Source organism: Cervus canadensis, chromosome Y (assembly GCF_019320065.1).
Source record: "Cervus canadensis isolate Bull #8, Minnesota chromosome Y, ASM1932006v1, whole genome shotgun sequence".
NCBI classification, from domain to species: Eukaryota; Metazoa; Chordata; class Mammalia; order Artiodactyla; family Cervidae; genus Cervus; species Cervus canadensis.
This window is the reverse complement of record NC_057420.1, coordinates 1441229-1455777: the sequence shown is the minus strand read 5'-3', so window position 1 is coordinate 1455777 and position 14549 is coordinate 1441229. Positions and strand designations below refer to the sequence as shown.

Genomic DNA, 14549 nt, shown 5'->3' with positions numbered 1-14549 from the left:
CCTTGGGACCTAAAACCTCCAGAGTGAGGTGTCCCTGCTCTTCATAACTGGATACTTTTCCCTTTGCAACTCTTAGCCTTTCCTCCAAAGTTTTATCTCCCTGTAGAAGGAAAACACCAAGTAGACTAGAAATGTACTTTGATTTGTTCTATTTAGTTCCTTCATCCGCACTCTAACCTATGGTCTTTTCTCTCTTTGTGGATCTCTTGACACTGACCTAGTGACCCACATTTGCTCTCCTAAGCTACTAACTTAACTTTGAAATTGCAAAGCTGCCAGGGAAGTTGGAGAGGCAGGAACTTGGGAATGTGTTCTATGGCTCAGGAAACTCAAACAGGGGCTCTGTATCAACCTAGAGGGGTGGGTTGAGAAAGGAGAAGGGAGGGAGGTTCAAAAGGGAAGGGCTATATGAATATATATGTCTGATTGATGTTTATATTTGATTGAAAACAGCAAAACTGTGTAAAGCAATAATCCTTCAATAAAAAATAAATTACTTAAAATTAAAATAAATAAACTGCACCATGTGGACTGAATGCACAAAGAGACATTTCAAAGGAAGGTATGAGCCCACAGAGTAATCAGAAAATGTAAAGTTAGGTTAGGTGAATTCAGGTGGCTGTTTACCTCCCTTGATTAATAATGCCAAGGTCACAGATTTGATCATACAGTATTGATTGTGAAGCCTGAATTACTCTACTCACCAGGAAGAGGGGGTACAAAATCTCTCTACAGGAGAGCTGTCCTTTCTGATTGCCCAGGTTAAATCATTTTCCCTCTCCTCTGTGGTCACCTCTGCTGCACAATATCAGTCCCAAGCCTGCCGTTCAAGTTGGACATGTAGCTAAGCATGTCTTCATCTTGGTCACTTGGCTGACATCTGAGCGTGATTCAGAAACCGCGTTAGGTCAAGGAGTCTCTAGATGCTAGAAGTAAAAGGGTTGGGAGAAGAAAGGTAGCCTAAAGGGTAGCCTAGCAGTGTCAGAGTTCAATTTGCTACTAGTAACTAGTCACCTTCCTTCAACACAGACAGGTTGAAGGCCCAAAAAGCCCCAAGGCTGTGCACTAACACGAGGAGATTTTGTGCCTAACACGACGGCCCTAAACTCAATCTCAGCCTCCTAAAGCATAGCTAATTGCCTGAAAACAAACACTCCTAGCTACAACTAGCATGGGCGTATACAAATCCCAATTCAACCCAAATTTCATTCAGCTTTTTGGAGAAGACCAGTGTGGCAGAAAATCCTTTCCTCTGATGAGTCTCTGGTGCTAATGATAATTATGAGTAGATCTGCTGCACCTAAACACCAAATGTAAATTTGTGCCAATTAGAACAGCAAGAATCACACATAGTCTCAGGAAAAGATTTGCAGGAGGCTACCGAATAGCTGTAATCCAATACACACATTTTCTACACAAGCTGCCAGATCTGTAAGCTGCTTTCATAATAGCCCAGATAACGTGAATTCCACAAGCACCACCCAAGGGATACAACTTTGACCCAGAAGCTACGGATTCCCTAGATGACGGAGCTTCCTTATCCAGATGGAGCTTCCGCTTCTGAAAGATCTTGTGTTCAGCTCACAGTAGGCCCTTTAGGGTGTCCACAGGTTGTGGCTTAAAAGCCCCACAACACTTGATTTGGTCTGGGCAACTCCTCAAGTCCTCCACACATTCTTCCCAGTACAAAAACACACAACAACACAGCAGTTATTTTTGAGCTTGTTTATGTGTTTTAAAGTCATTCCAGGTTTGTGGAACCACTATCCTGAGTTATCATCAGCCATTCTGTCCAATTTCCAGTCGTGGACAAGGGCACTGTTGAAATATATTGACCAGTCTCCTGCTGTCTGTGGATGTGTTGCACCTCCGCTTCTGGTTGTTCCAAATCTCAGGTCCCACTGCCTTTGTGTCAGCACCTATAATAGGTCAGAAGTAGACAAACACACACACACGGGCAACACAAGCACATGCATGGAAACAAACACAATCAGGACACAGGGACACAACACAAACAGGGAACAGATGTTTCAGTAGTTGAAAATGCCTGTGCTCAGCTATGTGGGAGATGGAATCACTAGGTACTACATTCTGCCTTTTTGGTACCCCTTTCCATTTCTTTCTCCAGACATTCTGTATTATCTTGAGCCAGCCTGAAGCTTCTCCCAGCTTTGGCTGTGCAGTGGTGGTGAAAGGCTTCGTGGTGAATGTGGACATTCAGAGAAGACCCCAACATCAGCACAAAAATTCAATGGTATACCCTAATACCCAAACCAGACAAAGATGCCACAAAAAGAAACTACTGTCCAATAACACTAATGAACACAGATGCAAAAATCCTCAATAAAATTCTAGCAAACCAAATGCAACAAAACAGTAAAAAGATCATACATCTTAACAAAGTGGGTTTTGTTCCAATAATGCAAGGATTCTTCAACAGTCACAAATCAGTCAATGGGATACACCACATTAACACATTGAAGAAAAAAAATGATTTTCTCAATAAATGCAGAGGGAGCCTATGACAAAAATTCAACATGTGTTTATGATACAAAACTTCCAGAAAGCAGGCACAGAAGACACACACTTGAACATAGTAAAAGCCATATATGATCAACTCACAGCAAACATTATCCTCAATGGTGGAAAATTGAAAGCATTTCCTCTACAGCCAGGAAAAAGACAAAAGTGCCCACTCTCACCACTGCTATTAAATATAGTTTTGGAAGTTTTAGCCACAACAATCAGAGAAAAGAAAATGAAAATATATAAATGTAATCCAGATTGGATAAGAAGAAGAAAAATTCATTGTTTGTAGAAGAGACGAAAGTCTACACAGAAAACCCTAAAGACATCACCAGAAAATTACTAGAGACACTCAATGAACATACTAAACTTGAAGGATATAAAATTGACACACAGAAATCCGTTGCATTCCTGTACACTCACAATGAGAATACAGACAATTTAATGAAACAATTACATTCACCATTGGAAAAAAAAAAGAATAAAATAGTTTAGAGTATTTCTACCTAAAGAAACAACAACAAAATTATATGTAGAAAACTATAAAACACTGATGAAAGAAATGAAAGAGGACACAAGTAGATGGAGAGATATACCATGGTCATGGATCAGAAGTGTCAGTATAGTGAAAAGTATACTACCCAAAGCAATCTATGAATTCTTTGCAATCCCTGTCAGGCCACCACCAGTGTTTTTCAGAGAACTGGAACAAATAAGTTCACAATTTGCATGCACATACAAAAGCCCTCAAATAGCCAAAGCAATGTTGAGAAAGAGGAATGGAACTAGAGGAATCAACCTGCCTGATTTCAGACTATACCACAAAGTTACAGTCATCAAGATAGTATGGTAATGGCACAAAGACAGAAATATAGACGAGTGGAACAAAGTAGAAAACCTGGAGATAAATTCACACTCCTTTGGAAACCTTATCTTTGACAAAATAGGCAAGAGTATACAATGCAGAAAAGACAATCTCTTTAACAAGTGGTGATGGGAAAACTGGTCAACCACTTGCAGAAGAAAGAAACTTGAACGATATCTAACACCATACACAAAAATGGAATGAAGATACAAATGTAAGACAAGAAACTAAAAATCTCCTAGAGGAAAACATAGACAGAACACTCTCTGACATAAAGCACAGCAGGATCATCTATGACCCACTCCACAAAGTACTGGAAATAAAAGCAAAAATAAAAAAATGGGACCTAATTGAACTTAAAAGCTTTGGCACAATGAAAGAAACTCTAAGCAACATGCAAAGAGAGCCCTCAGAGTGGGATAAAATAATAGCAAATGAAGAAGCTGACAAAGAATCTCAAAATTATAGAAGCAGCTCATGCAGTTCAATTCTAGAAAAATAAATGACCCAATCAAAAAATGGACCAAAGAACTAAATATACATTTCTCCAAAGAAGACATACAGATGGCTAACAAATACATGATAAGATGCTCAACATCACTCATTGTCAGAGAAATGCAAATCAAAATCACAATGAGGTACCATCTCATGGCAGTCAGAATGGCTGCTCTCAAAAAGTCTACAAACAATAAATGCAGAGAAAAGGAAACCCCCTTGCACTATGAGGGGAAACACCAACTAGCACAACCACTATGGAGTATGGTGTGGAGATTCCTTAAATATCAGGAAACAGAATCACCACATAAACCAGCATTCCCACTGCTGGGAATAAACAGCGAGGAAACCAGAATTGAAAGACACATGAGTAACAGTTCAACACAGCACTGTTTACAATAGCTAGGACATGGTAGAAACCTAGTTGCTCATCGATAGAGGAATTGATAAGAAAGCTGTGGTATATGTACACAAAGGAACATTACCCAGCTATTAAAAATAATGCATTTGAATCAGGGCAAATGAGGTGAACGAAACTGGAGCCTATTAAAATCAGTGACATAAGTGAGAAAGAAAAAACACCAATACTTTATAAAAACACACACACACACATATATATATGGGATTTAGGAAGATGGTAATAATGAATCTACATGCGAGGCTACAAAAGAGACACAGATGTAAAAAACAGACTTTTGGACTCTGTTGAAGAAGGTGAGGGCAGGACGATTTGAGAGGATAGCACTGAAGCATGTATATCAGCGTATGTGAAACTGGTCACAAGTCCAGGTTTGATGCATGAGACAGGGCGCTCAGGGCTGGTGCACTGTGACAACCCTGAGGGATGGGTTGGGGAGGGAGGTGTGAAGGGTTTCAGGATGGGAACACATATACACCCATGGCTGATTCACGTGAATGCATGGCAGAAATCACTATAATTATTGTAAAGTAGTTAGCCTCCAATTAAAATAATCTACAAAAAATAATAATAATGCCACACCAGTGATGAACCCCTTCTGACTAGTAGGCTTTCCCCAGAGAAGGGGCAGAAGAGAAGGACCAAGGTAATCTCAAACACAATGAGCAGCAAGAGGCCATAGGTTGGCAGAACCCAGGGAATCCTGATTCTGACAAAGATGCTTATTAATTCACTCTGTCTGCATCAGTATTACCTTAAGACTCTCATGCTATAACTACAGCTGCTTTGAGTGAGATTTGGACACATGAAGTCTCCAAGATCCCCAACTCAGCATGCTATCATCTAACTTGGTGATATGAATCCAGGCTCTGCAGCCATCCTGCATGAGCTTAGCTTCCCCATTTGGGAAAGGAGAGTGCCCCAGATCTTACACAGCTGTGACTTCAGGGCCCAGCTCCTGTTCCCCTCAAAACCTGTGTTCCTGTAGTACCTAACGTGGCAGAACCTTCCTCCAAGGTAGTACTGCAGGGGATCGACCCACGGGTCTTCGGAGATGATCTGCTGGCAACATAAGCAAGGTCAGAACATGCCTGATGAGGCCCCAAACCCACCCACGTGTAGCCAAGAACTCCAACATCCATCTCCAATTCTGGGTTAGGCCCAGAGTGACAACACCTCTGCAATCCTGATCAATCCTGGGCAGTTGTGGTTTGACAACCAGTTGACGAAGCTAAGGCTTCTGGTGTACAGACTGAGGGTTGGAGCTCCCAATCCATAATTCCAGAACCAGTGGACTGCAGTGGAAAGATATGCCCTTTACTCTGGAGCAAGGTAAAGGTGATAGGGAAGGATCACACAGGAGGAGCATCCACTCCCTCCACCACCCAGCCACAGTGGCTAGGAGCCACGTCATAGCAGTGATGTCATGATAGTACTCCTTCACAATGACTGTATTCCAGAAGTAAGGGTTGTCAGGAAAGGAAAATGTCAGCTTTCAGTTGGACCGAGGATGGCCTAGTTTCTGCACCTGCCAGGGCCAGGAGGAAGGAAAAGGAAAGTTTCTAGGGTCCTCAGCTTGCCTGCCAGGCAGGCATCAACACCTTCCACTTCCCTTCTCCAAACACTCACACTGCACATGCACAGATAATATGATATGTGACACTCACAACCCCACACCCCAACCTTCCCTGCCCATTTCTCCCATCTGATTGTCCTCAGCCTCCTTCACTTACCTCCAAATCAATCATATACATAAGCAAGTCTTTATCTTGGTCACTGATCATGAGACACATTTGGGGGTGGTTCATAATATTCTTTAGTCAATGAGCCAGTTCAAGGACAAGAACAAGTACACTGTAACAGGCATCTTCAAGGGATGTGGGCATTCCTGCTTCCCTGGCTATCCCACTGACATCCCAGCCCCTGCTATATCATCTAATTGCTCATGGCTCTGGGTCCCCCGAGGTCCACTGGATCCGCTCTCTGCATCCACCAAGGGAAGGTTGGTTTCTTATGACTTCTGATCTCTGCCTCATCTGTGTGTGCAGGGTAGTGTCATGTCACTGCTTAAAATATCAGGATCTGCAGTCACTGTGGCATGTCTACTGTAGGCAAGTGTCTTCTGTGTGTTGCTATGTGTGTTTATGTGTGTGCTTGTGTGTTTAGAAAGAGATCCCTGGGACTCTGACCTGCTCCCTGTCTTCACTAAGGGCATATGGATATGTCTAGAGTGGTTTGGGCCTAACTAGGGATGAAAGCAGCTGCCCCTTCCAGATCCACCTAGGTGAGTGAACAACATCCTGCTTTTACACTGAACTAGTGGGGACAACTACAGGGATTCTGACTGACCAAGATGGGTTATGGGACTCCCAAAGTCTCTGCTGCTTTCCCAGATAATCCAGAATTACAATAATAAATCTTTGAGAATGCTGTTCTGGCATACCGTCTCTGGTCACATAGAGTTCCAGCCTGAGGGCGGGCTTTTGTTCAGATGAAGGCCAAAAGGAGTCACCCAGAGTCATTGCTCAGACGCACACAAATGGAGCCATGCCCAGGAGCTGCTGGTGCTGTTCCTTTGGAACTCGCCCCTCCTTCCATCCCCTACTTACCTCGGCCCCCTCGCCTTGCCTGTGCCCTCATCCACAAACATCAACCTGCTCCCGTTCTTTATTTTTTCCTAAACAACCGACCTAAGAAGCAGTAGTACGGATAAGACTTTGTCCCAGAAGCTAGGAATGCCCTGGATGATGGCACTTCTCCGAGACAAGTGACACTTTCTCCTCTGATGTTCTTTTCACCTGAGGCGAAAGTAGGCCTGGCGGTATTTTTCATTTGCACAGCTCAGTTCTACCTGCAGGACAGCCAATGCCTCCGGAGTCCAATGTGGGGGCAGTGGGGGCCAATCATTGGGGACTACCAGCCTTGGGTGTCCCTGGTCCTGCTCCTCTGGGTTCTCCTCCTGCTCTTATGAGGACAGCAGCTCCTGCTCCTCCTCCACCACCAGCACCTCCACCTCCTCCATGATGTCTTCCACCGGGGAGTGGAGGTCTTGCCCGATCCCCTCCACATCTCCTTCCTGCAGAACTGTGCATTCTTCCACTGCCTCCATCCTGAAGAAGGTGCCCTCCTCGCCTGCTGCACCCCTCACCCCTCAGAACACAACAGGAACCAATCAAATGGAGTCTAAAGGCATTTCCTCAGGGGCATGCCCCTTGGAATTTGGGACACTCTGGCAGCAGTGAATCAGCTCCCAATTTCTGCTCAACACAAAACTTGCCCTGTGCGGAAACTATTTTCATGAACAGCAGTGCCAAAGTGCAGGTAGGGGAGGCAGGTGTTCCAGTAACTGCAGAACCAATGGTTCTTATGAAATATAATAGATTTCCATATTTCTTACAGGAAAATACCCATTCTGATCTTCAAATGGGAAATACAGAGAATCTCTACTTCCATGCAGCGAAGACAATGGCAGCCCACTCCAGTAGTCTTGCTTGGAAAATCCCATAGATGGAGGCCTGGACAGTTGCAGTCCATGGGGTCAGGAAGAGTCAGACATGACTGAGTGACTTCACTTTCATCTTTCACGTTCATGTATTGGAGAAGGAAATGGCAACCGAATCCAGTGTTCTGGCCTGGAGAAACCCAGGGACGGTGAAGCCTGGTGGGCTGCCCTCTATTCGGTCGCACAAGGTTGGGCACAACTGAAGCGACGCAGCAGCAGCAGCAGCAGTAGCAGCAGCAACTTCCATGAAAGAGGATTAGGACCGAGATTTTGATACAGGAAATACAGAAAATTCTGAATTTCATGGTGGAAATTTGTTCCCTTGATATATGTTTGAGAAATACAAGGAATTCCATATTTCTTGAAGAAAGAGTGGTGACCAGATTTTCATTTGTAGAGTAGAAATGATTCCAATTCCATAATGATTCTCTGTACCTTAAGAAAACCAATGCCAAGGTTTTCATATGTGAAATATAGGTAATTCCATATTTCATCTAAGAAAATCACCACCCAGATATTCATATATGATGTATAGAGAATTCCACATTTTGGATAGGATAATAGCATCCAGATTCTTGTAAAGTGAAATACCAAAAAATTCAATGTATCATGGACTAAAATCAGCATCGGGATTTTCATATGTAACATATACAGAGTTTGATATTTAATTGAGTAAAATTGTCACCATGATTTTTCAGATGTGAAATATTGCAGAATTAAATATTTTATGTAGTAATATTGCTGCACAGATTCTGGTGTCTGAAGTATACAGAATCCCAGATTTCATGTGCAGACAGATTTTCATATGTGAGGTACATAAATTTCAGTCCTTCATGTAGGAAAACTTCAGGAGAGATTTATTGTTGTTATACAGAGAACATGTTATATTTCATGTGGTGATGTGTGGCCAGATTTCAAATGTGAAATGTAGAGAATTCCATATTTCATATGGGAATTTTCGTATATGAAATATAAGGAAATTTTCCATATTTTTGCAGTAATATCTGGGCCATGACTTCCATATATGATACATGAAAATTTTCATATTTCATCTGAAAATCAGTTTACAGATTTCTATAAGACATGGAGACTTTTTATATTTTATTAGCAAAATATGTTTCCAGAAAATTATGTATTTATGTCAGAAAATCTTAATAGTGATTTTTGATTATGAAATACTCAGAATTTCAAATAACGACCAAACATTATATACATATGTATATATACACACATATACATATACATACATATATATATAGGGACATGGGTTTGGGTGGGAAGTGGGAGTTGGTGATGTACAGGGAGGCCTGGTGTGCTGTGGTTCTTGGGGTCACAAATAGTCAAACACGACTGAGAGACTGAACTGAATTGAACTATACAGAAGGAAGTTAGCACTAAATTAGAACTGTCATCTTTGTACTAGGACATTTCTCTCATTTTTCCAACTCTAGCAATTATGCTGAATAAGTTCCTGCCTCTAAATATGTCTTACTTCATTGTGACTCTTCCTGCCATACTCTAGGGCAAGGAAATCATAAAGGAAGTAAACATGTGCATATGAATAAAGGAAAATGAAAACACTACAACCCAAAATCTATGGGATTCAGTAAAGCCATGCTAAGAGGGAGGATCATAGCAGTGCAAAGCTACACCTAGGGACAAGGGAAGCATCAAACAAACAAAACAAAACAAAACAAAAAAAACTACCTTTACATCTAAATACAGTTGGAAAAAAAAAGAGAAAAAAAATACTGGATAGGAAGAAAGTCAAAAATTAGAGCAGAAATAAGTGAAAAAGAAACTAAGGAGACTATAGCAAATTTCAATACAACTAAAAGCTTGTTCTCTCAGAAGATAAGTAAAATATATCAGTCATTAGGCAGATTCATCAAGAAGGAATGGGAGAAAAATTAAATCAATAAAATTAGAAATGAAAATGAAGAAAGCACAACAGACAGCACAGAAATATGAAAGATTATAAGGAGCAGCTATGTGAAAGTATATGCCAATAAAATGCAAAAGGTGAAAGGAATGGATGCATTTTTACAAAAGCATCACCTTCAAAAACTGAACCAGAAAGAAATAGAAAATACTAACAAATGCTGCAGTTCAGTTCAGTTCTGTCGCTCAGTTGTGTCTGACTCTTTGTGAACACATGAACCACAGCACGCCAGGCCTCCCTATCCATCACCAACTCCCAGAGTTCACCCAAACCGATATCCATCGAGTAGGTGATGCCATCCCACCACCTCATCCTCTATCGTCCCCTACTGCTCCTGCCCTCAAACTTACCCAGCATCAGGGTCTTTTCCAATGAGTCGGCTCTTCACATCGGGTGGGCACAATATTGGACTTTCAGCTTCAAATCAGTCCCTCCAATGAACACCCAGGATTGATCTCCTTTTAGATGGACTGGTTGGATCTCTTTGCAGTCCAAGGGAAATGCTTCAGAGGAATAGAAATAAAAAACACATAAAAAAATCCTCCAGGAAATGAAAGTCCAAGACCAGATGGCTTCACAAGTGAATTCTACCACAGACTTAGAGGAGAGCAAAAGCGTATCCTACTCAAATGCTTTCAGAAAATTACAGAAGAAGACAAATGACCAAACTCATTCTGTAAGACCAACATCACTCTAATACCAAAACCAGGCTATAATGTCACAGGAAAAGAAAACCATAGGCAAAGTCATTGATGAACATAGATGCAAAACCCCTCAAACAAATTCTACCAAACATATTCATCAACATATTGAAAAGATCACACATCATGACCAAGTGGGCTTTATCCCAGGTATCCAAGGGTTCTTCAGTATTTGCAGACAAATCAATGTGATACACCATATTAACAAATTGAAAGATAAGCATAAGATTTTCTCAATAGACTCAGACAAAGCCTTTGATGTGTTCAATACCCATTTATAATAAATGTTTGTCAGAAAGCAGGCTTAGAAGGAATATATCTGGATAAAATAAATCTACATATGAAAAACCCACAGAAGCATTTTCCTCAAAGGTGAAAAATTGAAAGTGTTTTCTCTAAGTTCAGCAACAAGACAAGGATGCCCAATGTCACCACTACTATTCAGCACTATAGCTTTGGAATTCCTGGTAACAGCAATCAGAAGAAAAATACATATGTGTTACCTACGCTGGAAAAAAAGGTGGAGAACCCTCACTGTTTGCAGATGGCATGACTTCAACATAGAAAACTCTAAAGACACAACCATCAGAAAAGTACTAGACAGAATCAATTGTAAAGTTGCAAGATATGAAATGAATACACAAAATGCCTTGCATCACTATACACGAGCAATGATTAAACAGAAAATAAATAAATTAATTAATTAAAAGGGGGTAAAACAATTGTTTTCACTATTACTATGAAAAGAACAAAGTACTTAGGAATAAACGTACCTAAAGAAACAAAACACCTATATGTATATATAGAAATCTAAAAGACTGCTGAACGAATCAAAGATGATACAAAGAGACAGAAAAATATGCCAAATTCTCTCATCAGAAGTATCAATATGGTGAAAATGAGTATACTACCCAGAAAAATAGGTTCAAAACTTACTTCCAGTGCTATTTTTCACAGAACTAGAAGATAAAATGTCAAGTGTGTACGGAAACACACACACACACACAACTCTAATAGCCAAAGCAATCTTGAGAAAGAAGAATGGAACTGGAGGAATCAACCTGCCTGACTTTAGACCATATTTACAAAGCTACAGACATCAATAAAATCATGATACTGGCAAAAAGACAGAAATACAGATCAATGGAACAAACTAGAAAACCCAGGGAGAAATCCACACTCCATGGACCCTTTATCTTTGACAAAGGAGGCAGAAATATACAATGGACAAACAACCAGTTTAAAAATTTATGCTGGGGAAAATGGTCAACCACTGTAAAAGAAAGATGCTAGAACACTTTCTACCACCCTATACAACAACAAACTTCAAAATGATTAAAGATCTAAATGTAAGTCTATAAACTATAAAATTCTCAGAGGACAAAATAGGCAGAAAGTACTCTGACAAAAATGGCAGAAAACTTCTCTATGACCCAGCTCCCTGACTAATGAAATAAAAACAAAAACAAATATGGAACCTAAACTAAAAAACTAAATTAAACTAAAAACTTTTGCACAACGAAGGGAACTATAAGCAAGGTGAAAAGACAGCTTTCAGATTGAGAGAAAATACTAGTAAAAAAAGTAACTGACAACGAATTAATCTCCAAAATACGCAAACAGCTCATGAAGTTCAATACCAGAAAAATAAGCAATCCAATAAAAAACTGGGCCAAAGGACTAAACAGAGATTTTTTTTTTTTCCCCCAAAGGAGATATACAGATATTGAGCAAACACATGAAAAGCTGCTTAACGTCACTCATTATCAAAGATATGCAAATCAATACTAAAATGATCTCATACCGGTCAGAGTGACTACCATCAAAATTTCTACAAACCTTCAATGCAGCAGAAGGTGTGGAGAAAAGGGAACCTTCTTACACTGCTGATCAGAATGCAAACTAGCACAGCCACGTTGGAGAACCGTGTGGATATTCCTTACAAAACTAAAAATAGAAATGCCACACGACCCAGCAATCCCACTGCTGGGCATGCACACCAAGAAAACGAGAACTTAAATGGACATATGTACTCCAATGTTCATTGCAGAAATATTTATAATAGCTCAGACGAGGAAGTAACTTTTATGTCCATCAGAAGATGAACGGAGAACGATGCTGTTGTACATAGTCACAGTGGAATACTCAGCTATTTAAACAAACAAATGAAAGAAAACATTTGAGTCTGCTCTATGAGGTGGATGAAATTGAGGCATATTATGTAGAGGGAGGTAAGCCAGAAAGAGAAACACCAACAGAGTATATACAAATGTATACATGAAATTTAAAAAGAGGTAACAAGGACCCTGTAAGCCAGAAAGTGACACATATGTAAAGAACAGAATTTGGGTCTATGTGGGAAAGGCAAGACTGGGGTGATAAGAGAGGATACCATTGATATGTTTATAATATCATATGTAAAACAGATTCTCAGTGGGGATTTGCTGTATGGTTCTGAAAACTCAACCAGGGGGGTCTGTATCAATCTAGTGGGGTGGGATATGATGGAGCAGGAGATGGGAGGGAGGTTCAAAAGGGCATCAATATATGTACATCTATGGTTGATTCATGTTGAGGTTTGACAGAAAATAATACAATTCTGTAAAGCAATTATACTTCATTTAAAAAAAAGAAATTCAGAAAATGCTTTTAAGTCAAATTAGGTTCCAATTGTTTTGATTTTTGCTTCTATCCAGATTACAATTTCTGAATCACAGAAAAAAATTATTTCATGTGTGAAAAATAAAGAAAGAGAGTGAATGCTAAGGCATGTGTGATTCTCATGATCTCATGAATTCTAGCCTGCCAGTCTCCTCTCTCCGTGAGATTTTCTAGGCAAGAATACTGGAGCCGGTTGCATTTCCTTCACCAGGAGAACGTCCCTAACCTAGAATTTAACCCAGATCTCCAGAGTTGCAGGCAGATGTTTTACCAACTGAGCTTTGCAGAAAGTCCTTATGTGTGAAAATCTGTCCACAAGTTTTCATATGTGAAATATTGAGATTGTATATTTCACTGAAAAAAATCTATCCTCAAATCTGAAAGATACAGGATTCTATATTTCATGTTGGAAAACATTCATTCAAATTTTCGTGGGTGAAATAGAAAGAATTTCATACCACATCGGGGCATATTTTCATATATGAGATAGAAAATTTCATTCGTTCTTATAGGACAATTGATAGAAATTTTCTCAAATGTTACATAGAGAGGATTCCATATTTAATGAAGGAAAATCAACACAGATTCTCAAGTGAGAATCATGAAAAACTTGACATTCCCTTCAGAATATATATAAACATATTTTGAAAAGTGAAATATACAAATATTTACATCTCATGCTAGAATACCTGAATCCAGATGTTAAAAAGTGATATATAATATTTCATGTTTCATGCAGAAATACCTGTGTCCATATTTTCATATGAATTACAGAGTATTATATACTTCATGATATAAAATCGGCACTTATGTTTTCCTACATAAAATTGATAAATTCACCTTTCATGCAGGAATATCTGACATCAGATTTCAATACATGAAACAAAGAAAATTCTCTATTGCACCCAAATTCATACTGAAATATCGAGGGTTAATATTTTCTATAAGAAAATCTATCCCCTGATTTCCAATGTGAACCAATAAGAACACTATTCCATACTTCATCTCAAAATATTTTTCTTCAGAGTCTTATGTATGAATATTGAAGTTCTCATAAAATATTCCGGAAAATTTGCATCCATAGTTTCATACAAGACATTAAGGAGATATCATGTTGCAGGAGGAAAATACAATTTTCATTTGAAGGTACAGACATTTCTATAATTTGCTTAAGGAAACCAAGGTCCAGATGTTTCTACTTGAAATCTAGAGACTTCCATATTTCCTTAGTAGTATCAGAACTGGGATTTTCATTTGTGAATTACAGAGAAATACAAAATTCGCGTAGGAAAATCTGTGTCAGGGATTTTATATGTAATATATGTGAATTCTGTAATTAATAAAGGAAAATATAAGCCCATGTATTCCTACATAAAATGTAGAATTACATATTTATTTCAGAATATGTAGGCCCAGAATTCAAAATATGACACATACAA

At 39.5% G+C, this 14549-nt stretch overlaps 1 pseudogene; it reads right to left on the bottom strand.

Moving 5' to 3' along the window:
• Positions 1-14549, bottom strand: part of LOC122436379 — a 31480-nt pseudogene that overhangs the window by 13090 nt on the left and 3841 nt on the right.